Source organism: Cherax quadricarinatus, chromosome 47, assembly GCF_038502225.1.
Source record: "Cherax quadricarinatus isolate ZL_2023a chromosome 47, ASM3850222v1, whole genome shotgun sequence".
NCBI lineage: Eukaryota > Metazoa > Arthropoda > Malacostraca > Decapoda > Parastacidae > Cherax > Cherax quadricarinatus.
This window is the reverse complement of record NC_091338.1, coordinates 18,136,059-18,163,713: the sequence shown is the minus strand read 5'-3', so window position 1 is coordinate 18,163,713 and position 27,655 is coordinate 18,136,059.

The following is a 27,655-nucleotide window of genomic DNA, read 5'->3' as shown; positions in this document are numbered from 1 at the left end:
CAGTGTTATGTGTGACAGTAGTGTAGCAGTGTCATGTGTGGCAGTAGTGTAGCAGAGTCATGTGTGGCAGTAGTGTAGCAGTGTCATGTGTGGCAGTAGTGTAGCAGTGCCATGTGTGGCAGTAGTGTAGCAGTGTTATGTGTGGCAGTAGTGTAGCAGAGTCATGTGTGGCAGTAGTGTAGCAGTGTCATGTGAGGCAGTAGTGTAGCAGTGTCATGTGTGGCAGTAGTGTAGCAGAGTCATGTGTGGCAGTAGTGTAGCAGTGTCATGTGTGGCAGTAGTGTAGCAGTGCCATGTGTGGCAGTAGTGTAGCAGTGTCATGTGTGGCAGTAGTGTAGCAGTGTCATGTGAGGCAGTAGTGTAGCAGAGTCATGTGTGGCAGTAGTGTAGCAGTGTTATGTGTGGCAGTAGTGTAGCAGTGTCATGTGTGGCAGCAGTGTTATGTGTGGCAGTAGTGTAGCAGTGTTATGTGTGGCAGTAGTGTAGCAGTGTCATGTGTGGCAGCAGTGTTATGTGTGGCAGTAGTGTAGCAGTGTTATGTGTGGCAGTAGTGTAGCAGTGTCATGTGTGGCAGTAGTGTAGCAGTGTCATGTGAGGCAGTAGTGTAGCAGAGTCATGTGTGGCAGTAGTGTAGCAGTGTTATGTGTGGCAGTAGTGTAGCAGTGTCATGTGTGGCAGTAGTGTAGCAGTGTTATGTGTGGCAGTAGTGTAGCAGTGTCATGTGTGGCAGTAGTGTAGCAGTGTTATGTGTGGCAGCAGTGTAGCAGTGTCATGTGAGGCAGTAGTGTAGCAGAGTCATGTGTGGCAGTAGTGTAGCAGTGTCATGTGTGGCAGTAGTGTAGCAGTGTTATGTGTGGCAGCAGTGTAGCAGTGTCATGTGTGGCAGTAGTGTAGCAGTGTTATGTGTGGCAGTAGTGTAGCAGTGTCATGTGTGGCAGTAGTGCAGCAGTGTTATGTGTGGCAGTAGTGTAGCAGTGTCATGTGTGGCAGTAGTGTAGCAGTGTCATGTGTGGCAGTAGTGTAGCAGTGTCATGTGTGGCAGTAGTGTAGCAGTGTCATGTGTGGCAGTAGTGTAGCAGTGCCATGTGTGGCAGTAGTGTAGCAGTGTCATGTGCGGCAGTAGTGTAGCAGTGTCATGTGCGGCAGTAGTGTAGCAGTGCCATGTGTGGCAGTAGTGTAGCAGTGTCATGTGTGGCAGTAGTGTAGCAGTGTTATGTGTGGCAGTAGTGTAGCAGTGTCATGTGTTGTAGTAGTGTAGCAGTGTCATGTGTGGCAGTAGTGTAGCAGTGTCATGTGAGGCAGTAGTGTAGCAGTGTCATGTGTGGCAGTAGTGTAGCAGTGTCATGTGAGGCAGTAGTGTAGCAGTGTCATGTGTGGCAGTAGTGTAGCAGTGTTATGTGTGGCAGTAGTGTAGCAGTGCCATGTGTGGCAGTAGTGTAGCAGTGCCATGTGTGGCAGTAGTGTAGCAGTGCCACATGTGGCAGTAGTGTAGCAGTGCCATGTGTGGCAGTAGTGTAGCAGTTATGTGTGGCAGTGTAGCAGTGCCATGTGTGGCAGTAGTGTAGCAGTGTTATGTGTGGCAGTGTAGCAGTGCCATGTGTGGCAGTAGTGTAACAGTGCCATGTGTGGCAGTAGTGTAGCAGTGTTATGTGTGGCAGTAGTGTAGCAGTGCCATGTGAGGCAGTAGTGTAGCAGTGCCATGTGTGGCAGTAGTGTAGCAGTGTTATGTGTGGCAGTAGTGTAGCAGTGCCATGTGTGGCAGTAGTGTAGCAGTGCCATGTGTGGCAGTAGTGTAGCAGTGTTATGTGTGGCAGTAGTGTAGCAGTGTCATGTGTGGCAGTAGTGTAGCAGTGTCATGTGTAGCAGTAGTGTAGCAGTGCCATGTGTAGCAGTAATGTAGCAGTGTCATGTGTGGCAGTAATGTAGCAGTGTCATGTGTGGCAGTAATGTAGCAGTGTCATGTGTGGCAGCAGTGTAGCAGTGTCATGTGTGGCAGTAGTGTAGCAGTGTTATGTGTGGGAGCAGTGTAGCAGTGTCATGTGTGGCAGTAGTGTAGCAGTGTTATGTGTGGCAGCAGTGTAGCAGTGTCATGTGTGGCAGTAGTGTAGCAGTGTTATGTGTGGGAGCAGTGTAGCAGTGTCATGTGTGGCAGTAGTGTAGCAGTATTATGTGTGGCAGCAGTGTAGCAGTGTCATGTGTGGCAGTAGTGTAGCAGTGTTATGTGTGGGAGCAGTGTAGCAGTGTCATGTGTGGCAGTAGTGTAGCAGTGTCATGTGTGGTAGTAATGTAGCAGTGTCATGAGTGGCATTAGTGTAGCAGTGTCATGTGTGGCAGTAGTGTAGCAGTGTCATGTGTGGCAGTAGTGTAGCAGTGTCATGTGTGGTAGTAATGTAGCAGTGTCATAGGTGGCAGTAGTGTAGCAGTGTCATGTGTGGTAGTAATGTAGCAGTGTCATAGATGGCAGTAGTGTAGCATTATCATGTGTGACAGTATAGCACCGTCAGGTGTGACAATGTAGCACTGTCATGTGTGACAGTATAGTATTGTCATGTGTGACAGTATAGCACTGTCATGTGTGACAGTATAGCACTGTCGTGTGTGACAGTATAGCACTGTCATGTGTGACAGTATAGCACTGTCATGTGTGACAGCATAGCACTGTCATGTGTGACAGTATAGCACTGTCGTGTGTGACAGTATAGCACTGTCGTGTGTGACAGTATAGCACTGTCATGTGTGACAGTATAGCACTGTCATGTGTGACAGTATAGCACTGTCATGTGTGACAGTATAGCACTGTCATGTGTGACAGTATAGCAATGTCATGTGTGACAGTACACTGTCATGTGTGACAGTATAGCAATGTCATGTGTGACAGTATAGCAATGTTATGTGTGACAGTATAGCACTGTCATGTGTGACAGTATAGCACTGTCATGTGATAGTATAGCACTGTCATGTGTGACAGTATAGCACTGTCATGTGTGACAGTATACCGCTGTCATACTGACAGAGACTAATCAGTTGCCTAAGTTCCTTCATTGTCTTCACGTCTGTCTACTTAGTAGTAATTAGGTATCAGGATTTAAATCAATTGACGGATCTCTCTCCCGGTTCAGAATACTCGAGTGAGGATTTTAAAGCGAACACAGGCAGAACGCTTTCATTTTCCCCTGAAAATTACAGGAATAGAACTTCCACTCGCACTCTTGTTACTTTTCAATGTTTGCTCGAGCGGGGAGAAACAATTCTCAGAGATCCTGTGATACATATCAGGAATGTCGTGACATAAGGCCACCATCTCTCTCTCTCTCTCTCTCTCTCTCTCTCTCTCACATACACACACACTTTCACACAAGGTTTTACAAGGTTATGTTAAGGATTAATAGCTTTGTTTACAAACTACGAGCTGTAACCTACATCATCCCATTTTAAAGCCCTTTTATTGTGTAAGATATACAAATAGTAAACAGGATGGAGTTTGAGCCCTCTGTGGGCCAGTGATTTCATTTGGTCAACTGACTTTATTTCGTTCATGTCGTTATGTAGCAGACTCGAGTCATCCTAGAAATAAATGATCTCAAATTAAGTGATGTTCTGGAGGAAGGTTCAGTTAGAGTGCACTTGCTGTTTGCTGCCCGTCTTCTTGTGCAGAAGCTCACTTCTCGCTGTCCACAGAGTAGAGCCAAGTGTTGTACCGTGACAGAATTAGCATTGTATATAATAGGAAGGTTTCCCATATTCCTCCGGTGTTGAAGGCTCTGTTGAAATGACAGATCTGTCCATACTGGGTCTAGGCGAGAGATGAACAGTCATGCTCTGTCCTCTATTCTGTCAAAAAGTCGCAGACTAGATGGAGGGCAGGCAATCCAAGAAAGTGGAACATCCTCAAGTTGTGACGATATTTGTGTCTCGTACAAAATCTTGCAATCTCTCCTGTCAAGTAGATGCGAGATACTTCTAAGTGCTGTAAGCTTCCTGGCAGCTTTGCAAGATTTACAAAGTGGTTCTTCATAATCAGTTTGGAGTCAAATTTCACCCAACGTCATCCCCGGGTACCAACACTCTCCCATTCATTCTTATCCCAGCATTTACATCATGGTGCCTACAGACCATCATTTGTGTTTTATTAGGAGCAAATGTGACCTGCCACCGTTTTCCCCAGGCTGATGTAGCTGTAAACTGGTGATTGTTGTAACTCAATGAAGCTGGCATTTCCTTTCTTGGATAAGTTAATTATCGTCAGAGCACAATCGTCTGCATATGTATGGGATTCTGGGATAAGATGACAAAAGTCATTGAGGTAGATGTCCCATACCAATGACCCAAGCACACTGCCCTGTGGAACACTTGCACCAGTATTATTACGAACACACGTAAGAATGGCCTGTGACCTGGTCGTAATGGGTTTGGAACAAAACAAACTCAGCAGTAATATTTAACTTGTATTTCCTTCACCAGATATGTATACAGTTATGTACACTATGTACAGGAGTTGAATGTAAGTGTACCACACGGTGACAAAGGGCAAAGACAGAAGCCAGAAAGAGAGCACCGTGCTTCAGCCAGCTAGAGGCAAGTCTGGCAAATGTTGACCGCGAGTGAACCACGTCGCCTCTGCATTTGGCGGGTTCGCCTGTGATTGGACAATGAACCAAGGTATTGATTTAACGATGGGTACCCTAAAAAAAATCGTTAAACCCTTAGCACCCGTTTAGCTGGTTGGGAGACAGCCTATATGGGAGTGTGTACATATGCGGAATAAATGTAACATACTCTTTGCATGCCACAAATAGGATGTCTCATTGACTTTGTCCCATTGTGAACCACTCTTAGAGATCTACCTCGAAGGTAATCACTGAGGACACATAGTGCAGAGCCTGCGATTCTTAGTGTGTGCAGTTTTGCCAAGTCTTTGGTGCCCTACTGTGTCGAAACCACTATCACTGTCCAGTGCTACTTACTACACGGCTGTCTTTGGATTCATCCAATGATGAGAGGTTTAACAGCAGATCAGCGGAGAGAACTTTTCTGAAGCCATACTGACGGTCACAAAGAAGGGAGTGGTAGCCGAAATACGCTGTCATCTGGATGACAGAGTATTTCGTGAGATTATTGTCTCAAGAATCCTGCCAGTGATTGACAGGAACGACACTGGTCTGTAGTTGCTGATTTCCGCTCTGCTCTTCTTTTTGTGAACAGGGACTACATTTGCCTCTTTCCAGAGAGAAGGCCATTTACACTGTGCTAGGCAGTGCTGATAGATGCGAGTTAGAGGTAATGCTAGTTGGTCTGTACATCTACTCAGCAATCTTGGACTCAATTTATCTGGGCCCACAGCCTTTTCTTGGTCCAGAGATTTAAGGAAAAGATACGCTCAACCTTACCTTATCATCACCAATGACAACTTTGACACAGTTCTTGTGGCTAACCAAGGAGGTTCCCTTGCTGGATTAAGGCTTGCATCTTGGCAGCAAAGTGTTCAGCAAAGAGGTTAGCTTTCTCTCGACTGCTAGTAGAGATGGTCCCATCTTGAAGATCTAGAGATCGAATAATTTCATCAGGGGAATAATCTTGTCGGTCCCTGACCATGTACCACCAGGTTTTGGAGCCCACTCTACCTGATGCCAGCTTTCTTATTGTGTCAGCCTCCCATCCAGAGATAACCCACTTTTGGACTTCTCTCATTTGCCTACACGCTTACTTGTGCAGGTTTCTGTTATAGATAGTGGGATGCCTCTTATATCTTTTCCGAGTCTTGTACTTAGCAGCAACAGCCTCTCGACAACGAAAGCCGAACCAAGGCTGATCTGTAGGGTTCGTCACATATTACCGGTGAGGGATTTGTTCTTGTTGGAGATGGAACTGTTCAGTGAAGGCATTCACTTAGTTGTCATCATCATCACCTTGGAGAAGAGTATTCCAGTCGAAGGTGGTGAGCTCAGAGCAAAGGGTCAGCCGGTTTCCTCTTTCCCACAACCAGGTTGTGCGTGTAGATTCTTCACCTCGTTCTGTTGGAATCTTCAGTGTCGTTAAAACAGACTTGTGGTCAGATGATCCAACATATCCAAGGGGTTGGCAAGTTACTATATCTTCAGATACATCACTCACTACTAGGTAGAGGGAGAGGCCAGAGATGTGAATAGGGAAATCAACAAAGTTTCTCGTATCAAACAGTGCTGCAAGAAAATCATCGAAATCCCTCCGTAAAAGATGTTGGTTGAGGTCACCAACAATTATACTATGTTTACACTTATGTTTAAGCAGAAGGGAGTCCACATTTTCTATCAGGAAGTTGATGGGGTCTGCATGTTGCACTGAGGTCAGTGCATTGCACATGCTAGTACGAAGATACTAGTATTTATGCATAACTTGAACATTTTCAGGTAATAAGGATGCCAGCATCAATGAGCTGGGCATGTACAGTACACTTCTAGAAAAAGCACACAGCAACACCACCTTGTCCTTGCCTGTCTCTTTTCATCCGTGAGGTGTAGCCAGCAATTCTAGCAAAATTTTCTGGAGTCCTGTCGTCCAAAAATTCTCTCTCTCTCTTTCTCTCTCTGTCTCTGTCTCTCTCTCCCATCCTCTCACGTAGCAAGACATCTCAATACACCTGGGCTGGAGGAAAACCAATATTTCACCAGTAAGAGGTGACTCAGGTGATAGACACGCAGCATTTTCCAATAACATCTTCCCCTCCCCCCCCCCGTGGTTCCCTGGCGACACCCTTCTAAACAAGCTCAATTGTCCACCACCCTCTTAAAAGCTTACTAATTCACCCACAGCAGAGCTTTTGCACTTGATGAACCTCCAGTGTGGTTTACACAGACGACCAGTGGGCGAAACATCAGAATAGGTGTATTAAAGTGCCTTTTGAACTACAACAAGTTTGATTGCATCACTGTCTTCCTGTGCAGGACTCCTGGAAACGTTTCACCACTCAGTGGCTACTTCAGTTCTATGCAGAGAAAGGTGGAAGACGAGGAGTTTGAGGTAATCAGTCCCTCAGCCTGGAGTCGATGTGTTTAGGTCAGTGCAGGATATTCACGGAGATGGGGCTTCTACACTGATGACAGATGAGGTGGAACAGTGGTTGGTGGAGTCACCAGTGGAGAAAACCACTAGTGGAAATAGGTCGTGTCCACCGGTGACTCCACCTACCACTGTTCCACCAATGTTCTGCAGTTATATTATGACTGATGGACTGAACAAATAGACTCAGGCTAAGGGACTGATTACCTCAAATTCCTCGTCTACCACCTTTCTCTGCATTGGACTGAGGAAACCACTGGGTAACGAAATCTTGCACAAGTGTCTCATTTAACAGTTTATCGGTTTTCTAAAACATTTATTGACACTCCTGATAAACCTTGGCAAAGAAGGAGCGTTAAACCCGTCAAGTAATGTGAGGAGAATAATAAAGAAGCTGAGATATGCTCTAAATTGGTATTTAAAGATATAAAGAATCGGACTCACGGTCCTAGATGAGGAGTGAGGAGGCTTCCTGGTAGAGAGAGAGAGAGAGAGAGAGAGAAACAGACACACAGAAGCACAGAATACGCTCATACAGATAGAAACACACGCACACATACAAAACCCAGCTATGACTCAACTTCTGCAACCACAATTAGGTGAATACACACACACACACACACACACACACACACACACACACACACACACACACACACACACACACACACACACACACGCACACACACACACACAACACGCGCACACACAACACGGGCGCACACACACACACACACACACACACACACACACACACACACACACACACACACACACACACACACAACGCACACACACACACACACACACACACACACACACACACACACACACACACACACACACACACACACACACACACACACACACACACAACGCACACACACACACAACGCACACACACACACACACACACACACACACACACACACACACAACACACACACACACACACACACAAACACACCACACACACACACACACACACACACACACACACACACACACACACACACACACACACCACACACACACACACACACACACACGGGACGGTGGCAGTGCCGTCATCATAGAGAGGACAACATTGGTTACATCTTCGAGGGGAAAAAGAAATCCCTGACTGAGTCACGAGTGGGATGAAGGGTGCCAAGCAGTGCCAGACGCTCCCGATTTTTTGGCGGCGCTCAGCAGTTTCTGGCACTTTTAGTACGTTTGAGGTGATGCCAGGCTAGACTAATTGGCACTGTGGATTGCAAAGATGCCAGAGAGTGCTGGTTACTTTTTTTTTTGAAGCCGAGTAGCACCAGGCGCTGGTGACTGTTTCTTTGTAGATTAGATGATCATCACTGGTGCCAGACAGTGTTGATTGGTTACTTGAAGATCAGTTGATTCTGAGTGGTGCCAAGGAATATTTTTTGTAACGTCATAGTATCTTGAGCAGTGCCAGGCACTACTAATTAGTTTCATGTAGTGCCAGACAATCCAGAGTGATACCGGGTAGTGCTGTTTAATTTCTTATATGGAACTATCATTTGGCTGACACAGGGCCAATCGGGATGCGTATAGCTGTCTACCTGCTGGGATGGGCGCATTGTCAGTACCACCTAGTGGCTAAAAGTGTCCCTAAATTAGCTGACGATAGCCATGGGAAGTGCGATATTTGGACCATGTCAGAGGGAGTTGAACAACTGACTTCATTATCTCGCCAGCAGCAGCAGCAGCAGCAGCAGCAGCAGCTGAAGCAGCATGCTGCTGCTGCTGCTGCTAGATATACTCTAGAGAGCAACCTAAGCAGAAAAGAAGAAAAGGTAAACAGGTCGGGGACTGGTTTACTGGGGCGGTGATCCCCCGAAATCGTCTTGAGGTTTTCAAGCCACACCTGGCTGACACCCTGGTCTTCTAATGTTGGTTACTTTATTGTTATTTTGTTAATATGGCGTTTGTTTAACCCGTGTACTTTGCTTATAGTGTAAGTTGCTACTGTTTCTGACTGTCTTCCACCTGAGGGATGTTTGTGATACAGTTTAGTATTGTATGACCCGAGTTTATTGAGCGCTTGGGTTTGATTATAATAATAATACTTGTGGTATAATTACTATTTATTGCTAGTAACACAACCTAGTACTGCAGGCCTGTAACGCAACCTAGTACTGCAGGCCTGTAGCACAACCTAGTGCTGCAGGCCTGTAACACAACCTAGCACTGCAAGCCTGTAACACAACCTAGTACTGCAGGCCTGTAACACAACCTAGTACTGCAAGCCTGTAACACAACCTAGTACTGCAGGCCTGTAACACAACCTAGTACTGCAGGCCTGTAACACAACCTAGTACTGCAGGCCTGTAACACAACCTAGTACTGCAGGCCTGTAACACAACCTAGTACTGCAAGCCTGTAACACAACCTAGTACTGCAGGCCTGTAACACAACCTAGTACTGCAAGCCTGTAACACAACCTAGTACTGCAGGCCTGTAACACAACCTAGTACTGCAGGCCTGTAACACAACCTAGTACTGCAAGCCTGTAACACAACCTAGTACTGCAGGCCTGTAACACAACCTAGTACTGCAGGCCTGTAACACAACCTAGTACTGCAGGCCTGTAACACAACCTAGTACTGCAGGCCTGTAACATAACCTAGTACTGCAGGCCTGTAGCACAACCTAGTACTGCAGGCCTGTAGTACAACCTAGTACTGCAGGCCTGTAACACAACCTAGTACTGCAGGCCTGTAACACAACCTAGTACTGCAGGCCTGTAACACAACCTAGTACTGCAGGCCTGTAACACAACCTAGTACTGCAGGCCTGTAACACAACCTAGTACTGCAGGCCTGTAACACAACCTAGTACTGCAGGCCTGTAACAACCTAGTACTGCAGGCCTGTAACACAACCTAGTATTGCAGGCCTGTAACACAAGCTAGTACTGCAGGCCTGTAGCACAACCTAGTACTGCAGGCCTGTAGCACAACCTAGTACTGCAGGCCTGTAACACAACCTAGTACTGCACGCCTGTAACAACTTAGTACTGCAGGCCTGTAACACAACCTAGTACTGCAGGCCTGTAACACAACCTAGTACTGCAGGCCTGTAACACAACCTAGTACTGCAGGCCTGTAGCACAACCTAGTACAGCAGGCCTGTAACACAACCTAGTACTGAAGGCCTGTAACACAACCTAGTACTGCAGGCCTGTAGCACAACCTAGTACTGCAGGCCTGTAACACAACCTAGTACTGCAGGCCTCTAGCACAACCTAGTACTGCAGGCCTGTAACACAACCTAGTACTGCAAGCCTGTAGCACAACCTAGTACTGCAGGCCTGTAACACAACCTAGTACTGCAAGCCCGTAACACAACCTAGTACTGCAGGCCTGTAACACAACCTAGTACTGCAAGCCTGTAACACAACCTAGTACTGCAGGCCTGTAACACAACCTAGTACTGCAGGCCTGTAGCACAACCTAGTACTGCAGGCCTGTAACACAACCTAGTACTGCAGGCCTGTAACACAACCTAGTACTGCAGGCCTGTAACACAACCTAGTACTGCAGGCCTGTAACACAACCTAGTACTGCAGGCCTGTAGCACAACCTAGTACTGTAGGCCTGTAGCACAACCTAGTACTGCAGGCCTGTAACACAACCTAGTACTGCACGCCTGTAACAACTTAGTACTGCAGGCCTGTAACACAACCTAGTACTGCAGGCCTGTAACACAACCTAGTACTGCAGGCCTGTAACACAACCTAGTACTGCAGGCCTGTAGTACAACCTAGTACTACAGGCCTGTAACACAACCTAGTACTGCAGGCCTGTAACAACCTAGTACTGCAGGACTGTAACACAACCTAGTACTGCAGGCCTGTAACACAACCTAGTACTGCAGGCCTGTAACACAACCTAGTACTGCAGGCCTGTAACAGAAAGGTTCTGTTGCCCATGATATGTGGGTCTGTCGTTGTTGTGAGTGATCTGTTAAAGTCACGTTTGTTCGGTGTTGCTGTGTAATTTGGACTGCAGCAGCTGAGTCTTGGAAGGTTGGTAACATCTCTAACTTTGCACACTTAACACGAGCGGTGTTGGCGTACCACACGTGTTCTTGAGATCGACTCTAGGAGAATATTAACAGCTAAGGAACTTGTAGACTCATATGCAATTGACTGTATCCTGATTCTGCAACTATGGGAGCTCAGTGTTCTTCCTATAATGCTAACCGCACAAAAAAAGTGTTTGAAATCATTCTTAAGATGGCACTCACTACGAGACCCAGATGAGGTCGTACCAGAAGCGGGACAAAATTGATTTGTAATGAGTTTCTCATACGAGTTACCAAATATTAATTTAGAAACAAGCAAACAGCAGTGTGTGTGAGGCATGTTTGACATGCTGAGGTAAACCACAACTTGGGTGAGAAAATAGGTAAACAACTTCCCTTTAACTGTACACAGGTGATGACAGAACTTATCAAAGTTAATATTTTTTTTCCTGATCTAAGTAAACAACAAGTGTCACAGTAGTAGAGTGAACAACCACAAGTGTCACAGTAGTAGAGTGAACAACCACAAGTGTCACAGTAGTAGAGTGAACAACTACAAGTGTCACAGTAGTAGAGTGAACAACCACAAGTGTCACAGTAGTAGAGTGAACAACCACAAGTGTCACAGTAGTAGAGTGAACAACTACAAGTGTCACAGTAGTAGAGTGAACAACCACAAGTGTCACAGTAGTAGAGTGAACAACCACAAGTGTCACAGTAGTAGAGTGAACAACCACAAGTGTCACAGTAGTAGAGTGAACAACCACAAGTGTCACAGTAGTAGAGTGAACAACCACAAGTGTCACAGTAGTAGAGTGAACAACCACAAGTGTCACAGTAGTAAAGTGAACAACCACAAGTGTGACAGTAGTAGAGTGAACAACCACAAGTGTCACAGTAGTAAAGTGAACAACCACAAGTGTCACAGTAGTAGAATGAACAACCACAAGTGTCACAGTAGTAGAGTGAACAACCACAGGTGTCACAGTAGTAGAGTGAACAACCACAAGTGTCACAGTAGTAGAGTGAACAACCACAAGTGTCACAGTAGTAGAGTGAACAACCACAAGTGTCACAGTAGTAGAGTGAACAGCCACAAGTGTCACAGTAGTAGAGTGAACAACCACAAGTGTCACAGTAGTAGAGTGAACAACCACAAGTGTCATAGTAGTAGAATGAACAACCACAAGTGTCACAGTAGTAGAGTGAACAACCACAAGTGTCACAGTAGTAGAGTGAACAACCACAAGTGTCACAGTAGTAGAGTGAACAACCACAAGTGTCACAGTAGTAGAGTGAACAACCACAAGTGTCATAGTAGTAGAATGAACAACCACAAGTGTCACAGTAGTAGAGTGAACAACCACAAGTGTCACAGTAGTAGAGTGAACAACCACAAGTGTCACAGTAGTAGAGTGAACAACCACAAGTGTGACAGTAGTAGAGTGAACAACCACAAGTGTGACAGTAGTAGAGTGAACAACCACAAGTGTCACAGTAGTAAAGTGAACAACCACAAGTGTCACAGTAGTAGAATGAACAACCACAAGTGTCACAGTAGTAGAGTGAACAACCACAAGTGTCACAGTAGTAGAGTGAACAACCACAAGTGTCACAGTAGTAGAGTGAACAACCACAAGTGTCACAGTAGTAGAGTGAACAACCACAAGTGTCACGGTAGTAGAGTGAACAACCACAATGTCACAGTAGTAGAGTGAACAACCACAAGTGTCACAATAGTGGAGTGAACAACCACAAGAGTTACTGTAGTAGAGTGAACAACCACAAGTGTCACAGTAGTAGAGTGAACAACCACAAGTGTCACAGTAGTAGAATGAACAACCACAAGTGAACAGAGAATACAAGAAGAGTGTTACTCTTAGCAGACTATTTCATACTCAACAATCATTAAATAACAAACAACAGAGTTCCTGGTTAAGGTTCGAGTGCATCTCTCCTCGCAGTGAGAACAAGTTATGAGACAGATGTTCCAGTGACAGTCACAATATTTAGGGAGTTTGGGACATAATGCTCATTGTTGCTTGAACCCTTGATATAGCTTTGATGAGTTTCGAGAGTCTTTCTACTCCCGGAGCCTGGCCATGGGCCAGGCTCATCTGGTGCTAGCCTGGTCAACCAGGCTGTTGCTACCGGTGGTCCGACGCCCCACTTATCCATCACAGCCAGTGTGGCCTGTCAGTATAAGATGACAGTCATAAACAGTAACGTAAAATAACGACTTTATCAAATCACAAGCTAGTCACAGACTTAATTAGCCTCAACGTATGGGCATCAGCATCGTCAGTAGTGCCGTGTTATACCGCGTCTCTGTCTGTCCAAGAGGACGATGATCTGAACTACATATATATTGTTAGAGATATACGGGGGTGCCAAAACTTTTGTACATCTGCACAAAATTTTTGGTAAAATTTATTTGGCAGCAGGTGATGGACACAGTTAATAATGGGTAACGATGTTTGTTGAATTTTATCCGGAAGCAATAGTGAGTTCCGGTGTAAATATGGTGTAAACGAAAACTGTTATAGTTCACTACCTGAAGTTTTCGTGATAAAGACTCACGAAATCGTAATAACACGATTGCCGTGCGTTCAGACTCTCACCCATTCCGTGATTTTTTTCGTGATGAACGTCGCAACACTGGCTATGTCCAGGGATGAATCTGGTGAGTCTGGTCACCTTTCCTTGGAGGACACTGATTGTACGCTAGACCAGTTATTTGATAGCATTCAGCCAGGGCTGGATGCTGTCAAACAGCATATATGTATGTGTGTGCGTGTGTGTGTGTGTGTGTGTGTATGTGTGTGTGTGTGCGTGTGTGTGTGTGTGTGTGTGTGCGCGCGCGCACTCAATTATACTTACCTAATTGTGCTTGCAGGGGTCGATTCATAGCCCCTGGCCCCGCCTCTTCACTGATTGCTACTAGGTCCACATTCTCCCTGCTCTGTGAGCTTTATCATACCTCTTCTTAAAGCCATATATGGTACCTGCCTCCACTACTCACTTTCCAGATTACTCCTCTTCCTAACAACTCTATGACTGAAGAAATGCTTCCTAACATCCCTGTGACTCATCTGAGTCTTCAGGTTTCCAATTATGACCCCTTGTTGTGTATCATCTCTGAAACATTCTGTCTTTGTCTACCTTCTCGATTCCTCTCAGTCTTTTAAATACCGTTATCATGTTCCCCTTGTCCCTCCTGTCCTCTAATGTTGTCAGTTCGAGTTCCCTTAACCTCTCCTTAGCTCCGGGACTAGTTTCGTTGCAAACCTTTGCACTTTCTCTAGTTTCCTGAAGTGCTTGGCCAGGTGTGGGTTCCAAACTGGTGCTGCATACTCCAATATGGGCCTGACGAACACAGTGTACAGGGTCTAGAACGACGCCATACTGAGATGTCGGAATGCTGTTCTTAGGTTCGCTAGACGCCCATATGCTGCAGCAATTATTTGGTTGATGTGCGCCTGAGAGGTGTGCTCGGTGTTATACACACTCCAAGATACTTTTGCTTTGTCCTTCCCCGATCTTCATGACTAAACACTTACTGGAGTTGAACTCCAGGAGCCAGTTGCTGGACCAGGCCTGCAGCCTGTCCAGATCCCTCTATAGTCCTGCCTTATCCTCCTCCGACTGAATTCTCCTCATTAACTTCACATCGTCTGCAAACAGCGACACTTCTGAGTCTGTTCCTACCGTTATGCCGTTCACACGTGTGTGTGTGTGTGTGTGTGTGTGTGTGTGTGTGCCTACCCTGACAACTTTCACAGAGCTACAACAAAGGTTACCAATAAGAGTAAGAGAGAGGGAAACCTGTCAGAATACTTGATAATGCGAGGCATAAGACACGAGGGATATGAGATCGAGGAGTGGCTAGGAAGGAGGGAGGAGGGGCTAGGAAGGAGGAAGGAGGGGCTAGAAAGGAGCGAGGAAGGGCTAGTGAGGGAGAAGGGGCGAGGATGGGCAAGGGAGGAGGGGACAGTGATTATTAAGGTAAGGTCAGGGAGGAAAGAGAAGAGATAAGGAACTAAAAAGCTACTTAGAAAAAAAAACGACGGAGCGTTTGTTATCCTCTTCAGCATCCAGGGAGGATCCAACACTCTGCCATGGTATCTGACTCTTGTTTAACAAGCTTAAGCAGTGCCACATGATCTTCGAATCCGCGTGGATGCTGTTCCTCTGTATCTATCTAAATACTCGACTTTCTTAAATTCTCTTTCTTAGATTCTCTTTTTACGATTCTTTCTTAGATTATTAGATTTTCTTCGATTCTCTTGCTTAGATTCTCTTGCTTGGATTCTCTTTTGAGAGATCGTCACCAAAGTGACCATCACCTAACAGTCATAAAAATGACCGTCATCACACACACCACACAATCATCACAGTCACCACACAATCACCACAGTCACCACACAATCACCACAGTCACCACACAACCACCACAGTCACCACACACTTATTACATTCACCATACAGTCACCACACAGTCATAGAGTCACCACACAGTCACTAGTTACCACAGTCACCACACAATCACCACACAAACACCACGGTCATCACACACTCCTTACATTTACCATACAATCACCACACAGTCATCATAGTCACCACATTCATCACACAATAACCAACTTATATAAATTCAATCACGTACCTAAATTACTGGGAATGCTTGAACTCCCTCGACTTGCATTCCCTGGAGCGCAGGCGAGAAAGACACATCATAATTTACATCTGGAAAATACTTGAGGAATTGATCCCAAATGCGCACACAGAAGTCACTCCCTACGAAAGCAAGAGGCTTGGCAAACAGTCCATGGTACAAGATATTCTAACAAAGAGCAGGGATTCAGTGAGTACACTGAGAGACAACTCAGTAAGTGTAAAGGAACCGAGACTTTTCAACACCCTCTCTTCATGTATAACAGGAAGTAGTAGTAGTAGTAGTAGGAAAAGACCGTTGGTTGTCTTCAAGAAGGTATTGGATAAGGTCCTCAAGTCATTTCCTGATCAGCCGGGCTGTGGTGCATTACGTTGGACTGCGTGCGGCTAGTACCGACAGCCTGGGTGATCAGGTGGTCAAGCGGGAGGCCTGATCTGGAGCCAGCCGCGGGGGCAGCGACGCCCCCTCCCCTATCCCCCCGGTGCTGTCAATACAGAACCTAAAGATCACCATCACCACTCACCTTCACTAGTCACCATCACCACTCTCCATCACCACTCACCTTCACTAGTCACCATCACCACTCTCCATCACCACTCACCTTCACTAGTCACCATCACCACTCACCTTCACTAGTCACCATCACCACTCTCCATCACCACTGACCTTCACCACTTGCTATCACCACTTGCTATCACCACTTGCTATCACCACTTGCTATCACCACTTGCCATCACCACTCACCTTCACCACTCACCTTCACCACTCACCTTCACCACTTACCTTCACCACTCACCTTCACCACTCACCTTCACCACTCACCTTCACCAGTCACCGTCATCAGTCACCTTCACAAGACTCACACTTACCTGGAAAATAAAAGAAGAACAAATCACACAATATTCCCAGCCAGCATACATAATACATCATATACATAAAACTCCACTAATTGGATTTTACACATGTTTTTTTCCCCTGATTTGTTGAGGACCTAACTAATTACAACCATAAAACAGTGTATATAAAATCCAGCTCCGGTGGATTCTCATTTCAAAAATAGTTCGATTCTGAATTGTAAGTATTGTATAAAATACAGAGTTATATAGGTCAGCTGTCAGGCATCAGGAGCGCTGATGTAGCTGACAGTCAGTGTCGCAACAGCTGACTTAAGTGACAGCTGTCAGCAAGTGCTGACCCTGGCAAGGAAACTTGAGGCTTGTAAGATGGCAATATTTTTCTTAGAGTATAAATAAAAAACATTGTCGAAATAGTCCATTGAATAATGATAAATAACATCTGTTGGAAGTTGAAGATTTTTATTACGTCCGCAGGAGAAATATTGATTTTAGTTCTTATATAAGATAAACACACACACACACACACACACACACACACACACACACACACACACACACACACACACACACTCACACACACACACACACACACACACACACACACACACACACACACACTCACACACACACACACACACACACACACACACACACACACACACACTCACACACACTCACACACACACACACACACACACACACACACACACACACACACACACTCACACACTCACACACACACACACACACTCACACACACACACACACACACACACACACACACACACACACACACACACACACACTCACACACACACACACACACACACACACACACACACACACACACTGGAGTATGCAGCACCAGTTTGGAATCCACACCTAGTCAAGCACGTCAAGAAATTAGAGAAAGTGCAAAGGTTTGCAACAAGACTAGTCCCAGAGCTACGGGGATTGTCCTACGAAGAAAGGTTGAGGGAAATCGGCCTGACGACACTGGAGGACAGGAGGGTCAGGGGAGACATGATAACGACATATAAAATACTGCGCAGAATAGACAAGGTGGACAAAGACGGGATGTTCCAGAGATGGGACACAGACACAAGAGGTCACAATTGGAAGTTGAAGACTCAGATGAATCAAAGGGATGTTAGGAAGTATTTCTTCAGTCATAGAGTAGTCAGGCCGTGGAATGGCTTAGAAAGTGACGTAGTGGAGGCGGGAACCATACATAGTTTTAAGGCGAGGTATGATAAAGCTCATGGGGCAGGGAGAGAGAGGACCTAGTAGCAATCAGCGAAGAGGCGGGGCCAGGAGCTGTGAATCGACCCCTGCAACCACAAATAGGTGAGTACAAATAAGTGAGTACACACGCACACACACACACACACACACACACACACACACACACACACACACACACACACACCACACACACACACACACACACACACACACACACACACACACACACACACACACACACACAATTGTTTATCGACAAGTGCTTCAGACAAATGGCAACAAACACGCACACACATCTCAGTAACAGTAGTGTGTGTGTGTGTGTGTGTGTGTGTGTTTGTGTGTGTGTGTGTGTGTGTGTGTGTGTATGTGTGTGTGTGTGTGTGTGTGTGTGTGTGTGTGTGTGTGTGTGACTAAGGCAGCTACAGCCTGCTGGTCTGTGATTCAGGAAATCACATTACCCTCTGCGCTAGAGCGCTTGCACTTCTCTTCCTGCCTGCGGTGGTATAGGATTTTACATCAGTCTACAAGCCTGAGAAATCTTTTTGTGAGTTCACATAAGCAAATCTAGTAATAACAGTGAAATATACTCGTGGTGAAGTGTGAGTACTCAGTGGTGTAGTGTAAGTCACTGATGGGGTCATGGTGTAGTGTGAATCACTTTGGTAGTCATGGTGTGATGTGACTCACTGGGGCTGTCAAGGTGTAGACTGAGGGGTCACTGGGGTAGTCATGGTGTAGACTGAGGGGTCACTGGGGTAGTCATGGTGTAGACTGAGGGGTCACTGGGGTAGTCATGGTGTAGAGTGAGGGGTCACTGGAGCAGTCATGGCGTAGAGTCAGGGGTCACTGGGGTAGTCATGGTGTAGGGTGAAGGGTCACTGGGGTAGTCATGATGTAGAATGAAGGGTCACTGGGGTAGTCATGATGTAGAATGAAGGGTCACTGGAGTCATCGTTCAAGTGAGATATGTCTAAGGTGAAGGTACCAAAGAGAAGGTAATGATTAACTATAGCCTCTGTTCACTCTACCTGCTGTCTCTTTCCTTCTCTCTCATTCTGCTCCTCTCCGTCAGAGAGAGTCCCTTGGCGCAGTGAAGGGGTTCTTGATCCAAGAAATTAAACCTCCTGTGTTCTTTAGATCGAACCTAAATAATCCCTCTTCTCCCCATTCGTTCTTCTTACTGGGAAGAGATCGTTGTCAGCCACGTTCTAACATAGACTTCGTTAGTGATGTTGTTGTTAAGTGGGAACTTGGTTGTCTTGGGGCGTGTGTTCCTGGAGGACAGCCTCGCGTGTCCCTGGATAACGGGAGTAATACAGGAGGCTGCCTTCGGATCCGGAGGTGGCAGGCGAGTAATAATACTCTCGGTGTTTCCAATCGCCTGTCTTTATCGTTGGTTGAGCCTAGTTCAGTCAAGAGTGGATTTGCCATCCTGGTGTGCTGGAGATCGTGGTATGCTTAAGTAGGGTAGTGGCTGGTTTCTATGGACCATTCCTGAACTACGATCCCCCTAGGTGAGGCAGGCACCTTGGGGAGATCGTAGTTCAGGAGTGATATCTGGTTTCCTCTTTGCTCTTCCTCCAAACCGCCCCTCCCCCCCTCTCTCTCCTCCACAAAGCATGAAAATTGTCCTTATTCATGCTTCTCCTCCTGGGCTACCGAATCCTGCATACCCTTCTCTCTTCCCAGCACGCCCACGGGACCTCTGTCGGGTTCAGGCAACCACTTCTCGCTAATTCATGTAACCACTTGTTGCCAGGTTCAGGCAGCTACATGTTGCCAGGTTCAGGAAAAAACTTGTTGTCAGGTTCAAGCAACCACTTGTTGCCAGGTTAAGGCAACAATTTGTTACTTTAACTAGATTCCTGTTTCCTACCTGACTCTATGGATCCAGACTCCCCAAGATTCATTGATGATTTGAACACCATCTGAGCTCCATAGAGCAGAAAGACTCCAAGCCTCCTGCCAGACGCCCACGACAGATATACGATACGGACCTGATACACCCTGACTCTACCCTACGACAGCCATGAGTTGGAAACATTTTCCAATATCAGACTTCTTCCACGCAACAATAAACGCGATTTTTTTTCCATGCAATAGACGAACCTGGAGGAACGACTGAACAACCAAATTATTGTCAAGGCATCTATCTATATACATTCTTTGCATGTTAAGAAATGAACCAGACACTGTCATTATGACTCTTACTAAATGTCTAGAAGTAAATACACTTAGATCTAAATGGGCTGTGAAAGCATGCAATTATATTAAGTTTTATAACTTGCACGAAATGTATCACTGTAAACAAGAGCATTTACCCCTTCATGGAAGATGTGTTCATTTAATATCACATACCTGCAAGCGCCTCCCAAGAAGCTCATTACTAGTAATCCCTTCCTTAAATCACCTGTAAAAGCAACTGCTCAAGAAGAAATTTCTCACCTAGCTGGTAGTAATAATTTATCACAAGTTATATACACTGATGGATCTAAACAGGAGTCTTCTGGCAGGGTTGCATCTGCTCTTGTTGCCACCTCCCTAGTTAAGAACGATAATAAACTTGTTGAACTAGGCATAAGAATTAACAACTGGGCGTCTACACTGCAAACTGAACTGTTTGCAATCCTGGTGGCACAAAAGCTAACTTATGACGCTGAGCTTGACTTTATCATTATTACTGATTCTATGTTATCACTTAAGACTCTTGAAACCAGGTATAGATACTCAAAAATCCGGGAAAAAAAAAGAATTAATGAACAATTGCTATGGATTCCATCACACACTGGATTACTCCTTCATGATAAAGTTGATATGTTAGCCAAGAAGAGTACCCTGAAGGAGAATGTAGAATATAACTTTGGTATATCTGTGTCTAGCTTGAGGAATAATATTAAGAGAGAAGGAAATAATGAAAATGAATGTTACAGGAATGCAGTTAGAAGCAGTGGCCAGGCTTAGGCTTGGTTACAAGTACTTCTGGCAGTTTGGGAGACACACAGATGATGATCAAACCAAATGCAAAGTATGTGGCCATCTCTATGGTCACTATCTTGAACACTATATGCTTAATTGTTCACTTATTGAAGAATATAGATAGTATAATAGCATATGTGACAAGTCAAAGCATCTCATTAAAGAAAATAAGATGCCAGATATATTAGGCAAATTTCCTAACTTTCCTAAATTTGCTTGTAACAGATAAGTGAGCTGTAGGTATAAATCCAGATATATTCCTGTTAACACTTTTGGGGCCTAGTTCCTAGGCGTTTTATGTATCCATATGCTCTTGCGCTACCGTCCACAGGATGGATATGGGGTGCACAATAAACTAGCCACTTCGGAGGCAAAATCTAATCTAATCATTTTATGCATTCGTCTTCCAGAACCTAAACTCCGGTCTCTGGTTATGTGCTTTTACAATCACCAGACTTTTACCTGATAAGTCCTACAAGGACAGTGAACTTCTGGTGTATAATGATGTCCCACATTCACAAATCTTAAAGGCTTTTTCTCTTCACTATACTGCAGCTAGTGTCGATTTGGACAAATGGTACATGGTATGTTTTTTGTATCTTCCTTCTCCCCTTACTTCCCATGCCTATGTCTATCTGCAGGCGTTAATTTCAGTATTTCCTATGCTGCTGCTTCTATTAGGCAATTTTATCACTCATTCACTTTGGAGAGGGTCACATTGCGACTTTTCATGGAGATCAATTAGTTTTTCTCACATCGTTCCCCTCACAACTCTTAAACACTGGTGTTTCAATGTATATCGACCCACCAAAACGTAGCCTTCGTTGTATAAATTTCTCTGCTCTTCCTCCGTAGCCAATGATTTTATTGGACAATAATAAAGGATCTACACGACACCGGCCATTTCCCTGCTCTTATTTCTTCTCGTTCCCACACTCTTCTCTTCCCTCCCTCGCTGAACTCCGGCAGTTCCAGCGCGAGAACTGGGCACTTTACTCACACTATTTTTCTTACCTGATCTCTCATCCAGTTCATCCGTAGATGAACTATTACATCTCTTCACCTTAGTTCTAGTTCTTTCTGCAGACCTCAGGTGGTCTCCCGGCTGCGTCCAGGAGGTTCGCTTGAGAAGAGCTGCATCTTGTCGCTGCCTATACAGTCACATCATACGCCAATTTCTAGTTTACAAACAGTCGAAAGTGCATGCACGTTGCACGATACGTACAGACAAACAAGCCTTACCCTCATGCTTACATGTCCACAGTCAATACCATTGCTTGTGTGTGTGTACTACTAAATATCAGTCACTTATCGATAGACACTAGGCCTGTTGTGATGTGTGTGTGTGTGTACAGTCTGGAAAAAAAATCCCAATATTAGCAGGCTTGTTAACGCCTGACGCTCCCGTTCTCACTAAAGCTGCTAAAAATAAAACGGCTGACCCTGCTGAAGTTGCTAGAGTAATTAGGAATCACTCTGAATGTGCTCCGAAGGCTTTCATTTACCTCCCTTCTTCCTCCCATCCAAACCTGTGCGGGATGCCGCCCCACAATTGACCTGCTACCTGGGCTGCATTCATGCGCTCGCTATGCTTTCACAAACATTTGATTGTTGCTGTCTTTTGTGACCTATAAAAAGTTTGACACTACATGGCGTTACAATATTTTATCCCTGACCCATTCCAAAGGTCATCGAGACAGACTCCCTCTTTTTTGTCACAGGTTTGTCATCAAAAAGACATTTCAGGATTCGAGTAAATGACTACTGACTTCCTACAAAAGAGCGATGAATGGACTCACCTAGGTCCTCACAGGTATCTGAGTATCTTTATGCATAGATACTTTAGCGATTCCCTATGCAGGTCCGGACTGTTAACTTTTAACGACCGTTCTGCAGCAAAGTATAGATCCGCAGTCACCTGGGCTACTTCCGATGGCTTTTAGCTTTTCATAGCTACAACAAACGTAATAATCTTTAAGGTACTGGATCATTTCTCACATTACTTATACGGCTCCTCAATCCCAGTCTGTACCATAGATAAACTTCTAGGCCTTTTCATGGTAGTTCCATAACATGACAGTTCCATAACACCTCCCTAAAATTCGCATGTTTTACTTGGCTAAACCTCCTTAAATCTTTAGCCCACTTAATAAGGGGAACAGCTAGGTGCACCCTTCTAAGGCTATATGCTAGTAGCCTTAATTCAATCCAAGCTCGACTATGGAGAATAGGTATATATTTCCTTTAGAAAACTCAGGAGGCTCAACTCCATTCTCCATTAAGATTTATGCTTTTCGATCCTCCCTGGTTGAGAGGTTACATACAGAAGAAAACATTCCCTCTTAGCAGGATGGCTGCCGTGCTCATTGCTTCTGGTATTTTGTTCGCCCCCTTAACACGAACCTCGTGTATGCATAGGTTACTGGCGGATATTAGTAAGATGAATACGCTTAATCGTTGTTCCCATTTCGAAATTTAGTTTTGTCTCTTAATTTACTCCCACTTTGTTAACCCCTCATTATTCCATTCCTTCCTTCTTGGGAAATCATAGTGATTCATGTTGACTCCTACAACCTTCCAGACCCGAGGTCTGAGATACCTGCTTCAAACTCTCGCTCATTCTTCCTTGAATATTTTCATTTACATTCTCGTGTCACGGAAGTGTATACAGATGGTTCTAGGTCCTCCGATAGAGTAGGGTTTGCTCCCATCTTTCCAGATAAGGTAATCTAAGGACATATAAAAAACAAGTTGATCAGCAATTTTTCAGCCGAGTTATGTGCCAGACTCGCAGCCGTCACGCATATCTCAGTCATGCTCATCTCTCCACTTACAGTTGCTTCAGACTCTCGAGGCGCATTACACGCTGTCATAAAATATAACTCCCGCATCCCATCACACACCGTATACGACAACGGTTATCCCGAATTTCTAGCAACAACAAAGAAGTAATTTTCTGCTGTATCTCTAAACACACTAATGTTACAGGTAATAAACACGCAGACTCTGCTGCTCGGTCTGCTCTTCACAATCTAACGATTTCCCACGAGGAAGTCCCTTTTCTAGCACTATTTTCCAATACTATTCCCGAGACTTCGGCAGCACTGGCAACAACGTTCGTCTGAGTCGGGGACAACAAATTATTTTTCATCAAGCTGCAATTAGGCTTCCGGCCATCATCCTTCCATCGCTATTGGTCGTGGGAAGCTGCACTCGCTAGTCTGTGGCGGGATACACCCGCCACAGACACTGCTGGAAGAATGAGACACTTCTGCAACATTTTAGAATCTTTATTGAGGAAACTTTTCGCCAGCCAGTGACTTCTTCAGTTCAGTACAGAGAAAACCTGTGGAAGATGATGGGGAGTATGAGGCAATCATTCCCTCAGCCAGGAGTCGATATTCTCAGTCCATCAGTCTTGAGATTGAGGGACTGATTACCTCATAATCCTCATCATCTTTCTTTATTAATCTTTGTATTGGACCGAAGAAGTCACTGGCTGGCGAAACGTTTCATCAGTAAAGATACCCAAATATTGCACAAGTGGCTCATTCTTCAACTGACGGTTTTCAAAACCATTTTATCACACAAACATTGATACAGTATGACGAGGGACCCGACACCTGTGATGACTGCTGGGTAGACTTGACTCTTAATGGACTGTCTTATTCATCATAGTACCTGAACAATTTACTTCTGAGTCTAAAAGTGTTCGAACGTGTTCACTCTCACCTCCTCCCAGAATGGTCCACCTTTAACATACTCTGTGATTGAAACTGAGTTAGTGCACGTGTTATGATATCAGTTTTGTCTTTTGTACCCTCATTACCCCCCCCCCCCACTAACCACTGCTCTCACCTTTACAAAGTTTTGTCCGTGCACACTGCTCCTCAAAGCACTGTATGACTCGCGTGGGTTTAGTGTATAATACGTTTAATTCATTTTGTTATTCTCCGTTCATCTCCCCCCCCCCCATTTTCCTCTCCTTCGCTCCCCCCTCCACACACACACGTACGAAATACACACAAACAAATACGAAATACACACACACACACACACACACACACAATGAAACACACATGAAACACACACACACACACACACACACACACACACACACACGCCAGGAGCTCGGACTCGACCCCTGCAACCTCAACTAGGTGAGTACACACACACACACATACACACACGCGAGGCCAGGAGCTTGGACTCGACCCCTGCAACCTCAACTAGGTGAGTACATGTACACACACATTCTTGCTACAATGGTCGCCATGCTCCCCTCTAATACATGACCATACTGTTTATCTGAGAAATACGGTGTGTAATACACAGATGCATCTTTCATTGTTATTAGCGTAATTACCCCAGCATGAGGCCTAGTAAAGGGGGAGTGACAGTGTATTGCTAATGCAGCAAGAAATGGCCAGTTTGCAGATTCCTAAACCAAAGGAATCGCTCATTACCTTATGAATTTAATTGAACTTAAATTAATATATTAAAAAAAAGAAAAACCCTGGTTGTGACCCACGGAGAAAGGGTGACCCAAAAAGAGAAAGTACATTCACCATCGTTCACTCGGTGTCTTGCAGGAAGTGTTCTAACTTGTCAGGTTAGATGACGTTTAGAGTTGCAACATCCTCATATTTAATTTACAGTACAGGTACTGTACTTCACACCTCCACGACTAGTTTGCAACTAACTGGCTTCCTTGAATCCCTTCATAAATGCAATCTCGCTCACACTCCAACAGCATGTCAAGTCGTAAAGACCACCTGTCTCCAGTCCAATCTAACACGCTCTCACACACCTGTTGAGTGTACAAGAGCCTAGCAGTCAAAATCTCCTTTACCTCCTTCCTCAAACTCTTCCAGGTACTACCATTACCTCTACATTCTTTCATCTAAGATTTATATACCGTCTTATTAATTTTATTCTGCTTCATCCTGTCTACATGTCCAGACCATTGTAATAACCCCCCTCTATCCTCTCAATTATACTTTCGGCAACCTACATCGTCTTCTGATCTCTTACACTCTTAATTCCCTGCAGAATATTCACTTCACACATTGCATTAGACACATCTCCACTTTCTCCAGTCTCTTCCTTGCTGCAACACTTAATACCATGTTTCACACCCATAAAACAGTAGTGGTATCAATATATTTTTGTACATTACCAGTGATGTCTCAATACACCACTCAGTCTTATTCTCGTCTGTTAAATGGTTTTCTTCGTCTCACGGACCCTGTCGTTGACAAGTCAACTCCCAAATATCTGAACACATTCACTTCCTCCATACTCCCTCCTTCCAATCTGATATCAATTTTTAATATCTATATTTTTGTTACCCTCATCACCTTGCTCTTTCCTAAGTTTACTTTTAATAACTTGGTTTTACGTACCCTAGCAGATTCATCCTTCAACCTTAATAACATCTCTTCAGAATTTCAAAAAAGCACAGTATCATCGGCAAAGAGCAACTGTGACAACTTCCACTTTGCGTGGAATTAGCTGCCTCTTAATCCCACACATCACAACAACCTAACATTAATGTTTTGCATCCCCTACTGTAAATATATTAAACAAACTGGTGATATCACGCATCCCTGTCTACAACCATCTCTTACTGGAAAATAATTACCCTCTCTCTACACGCACCTTACCCATACTCACGCACCTCACACTCAAGCACCTACCCCCCCACACACACACCATTCCCACACTCACGCACCTCACACCCCCCATCACCAAACACACACACGCACCTTCCCCACACTCACGCACCTACCTCTCCACACGCACAACATCCCCACATTCACGCATCTCGCCACCCCTATCCCCCCACACACATTCCTTCCCCATACTGACGCACCTCACCACCCCCCACCCCCCAACAAACACACCTTCCCCACACTCACGCACCTACCCTCCCCCACATACACCGTCCCCCACACTCACGCACCTCACCACCCCCCATCCCCCCACACATACACACACCTTCCCCACACTTGCATCTGGCTCTTCCTCTCTCCTGCAAGATGTAACGCATTCCTTTCAGATGCATGAAATTCCAGCCTCTTTCTCATCATCACCAGCTTTGAACAACTTCTCATAACATTGCCTCCATCCACCAGCTCGACCTCTGCCGCCCATATAAGATATCCTCAGACGCACACAGTAATACTCTTCAGATATCACAAATAATTGTGATACCTGAACAGTATTACTGTGTGCGTCATGTGTATAATTTAAGCAATATTATAATTAATATTGTTACCGAAAATATAAATGGTCTTGACAGTACTGGGCTTGGCAGGGTACTCTGAAAGTAGTGGGTGTGGCAGGGTACTCTGATAGTATTGGGTGTGGCAGGGTACTCTGAAAGTAGTGGGTGTGGCAGGGTACTCTGATAGTAGTGGGTGTGGCAAGGTACTCTGAAAGTAGTGGGTGTGGCAGGGTACTCTGATAGTAGTGGGTGTGGCAGGGTACTCTTGATAGTAGTGGGTGTGGCAGGGTACTCTGATAGTAGTGGGTGTGGCAGGGTACTCTTGATAGTAGTGGGTGTGGCAGGGTACTCTTGATAGTAGTGGGTGTGGCAGGGTACTCTGATAGTAGTGGGTGTGGCAGGGTACTCTGATAGTAGTGGGTGTGGCAGGGTACTCTGATAGTAGTGGGTGTGGCAGGGTACTCTTGATAGTAGTGGGTGTGGCAGGGTACTCTTGATAGTAGTGGGTGTGGCAGGGTACTCTGATAGTAGTGGGTGTGGCAGGGTACTCTTGATAGTAGTGGGTGTGGCAGAGTATTCTTGATAGTAGTGG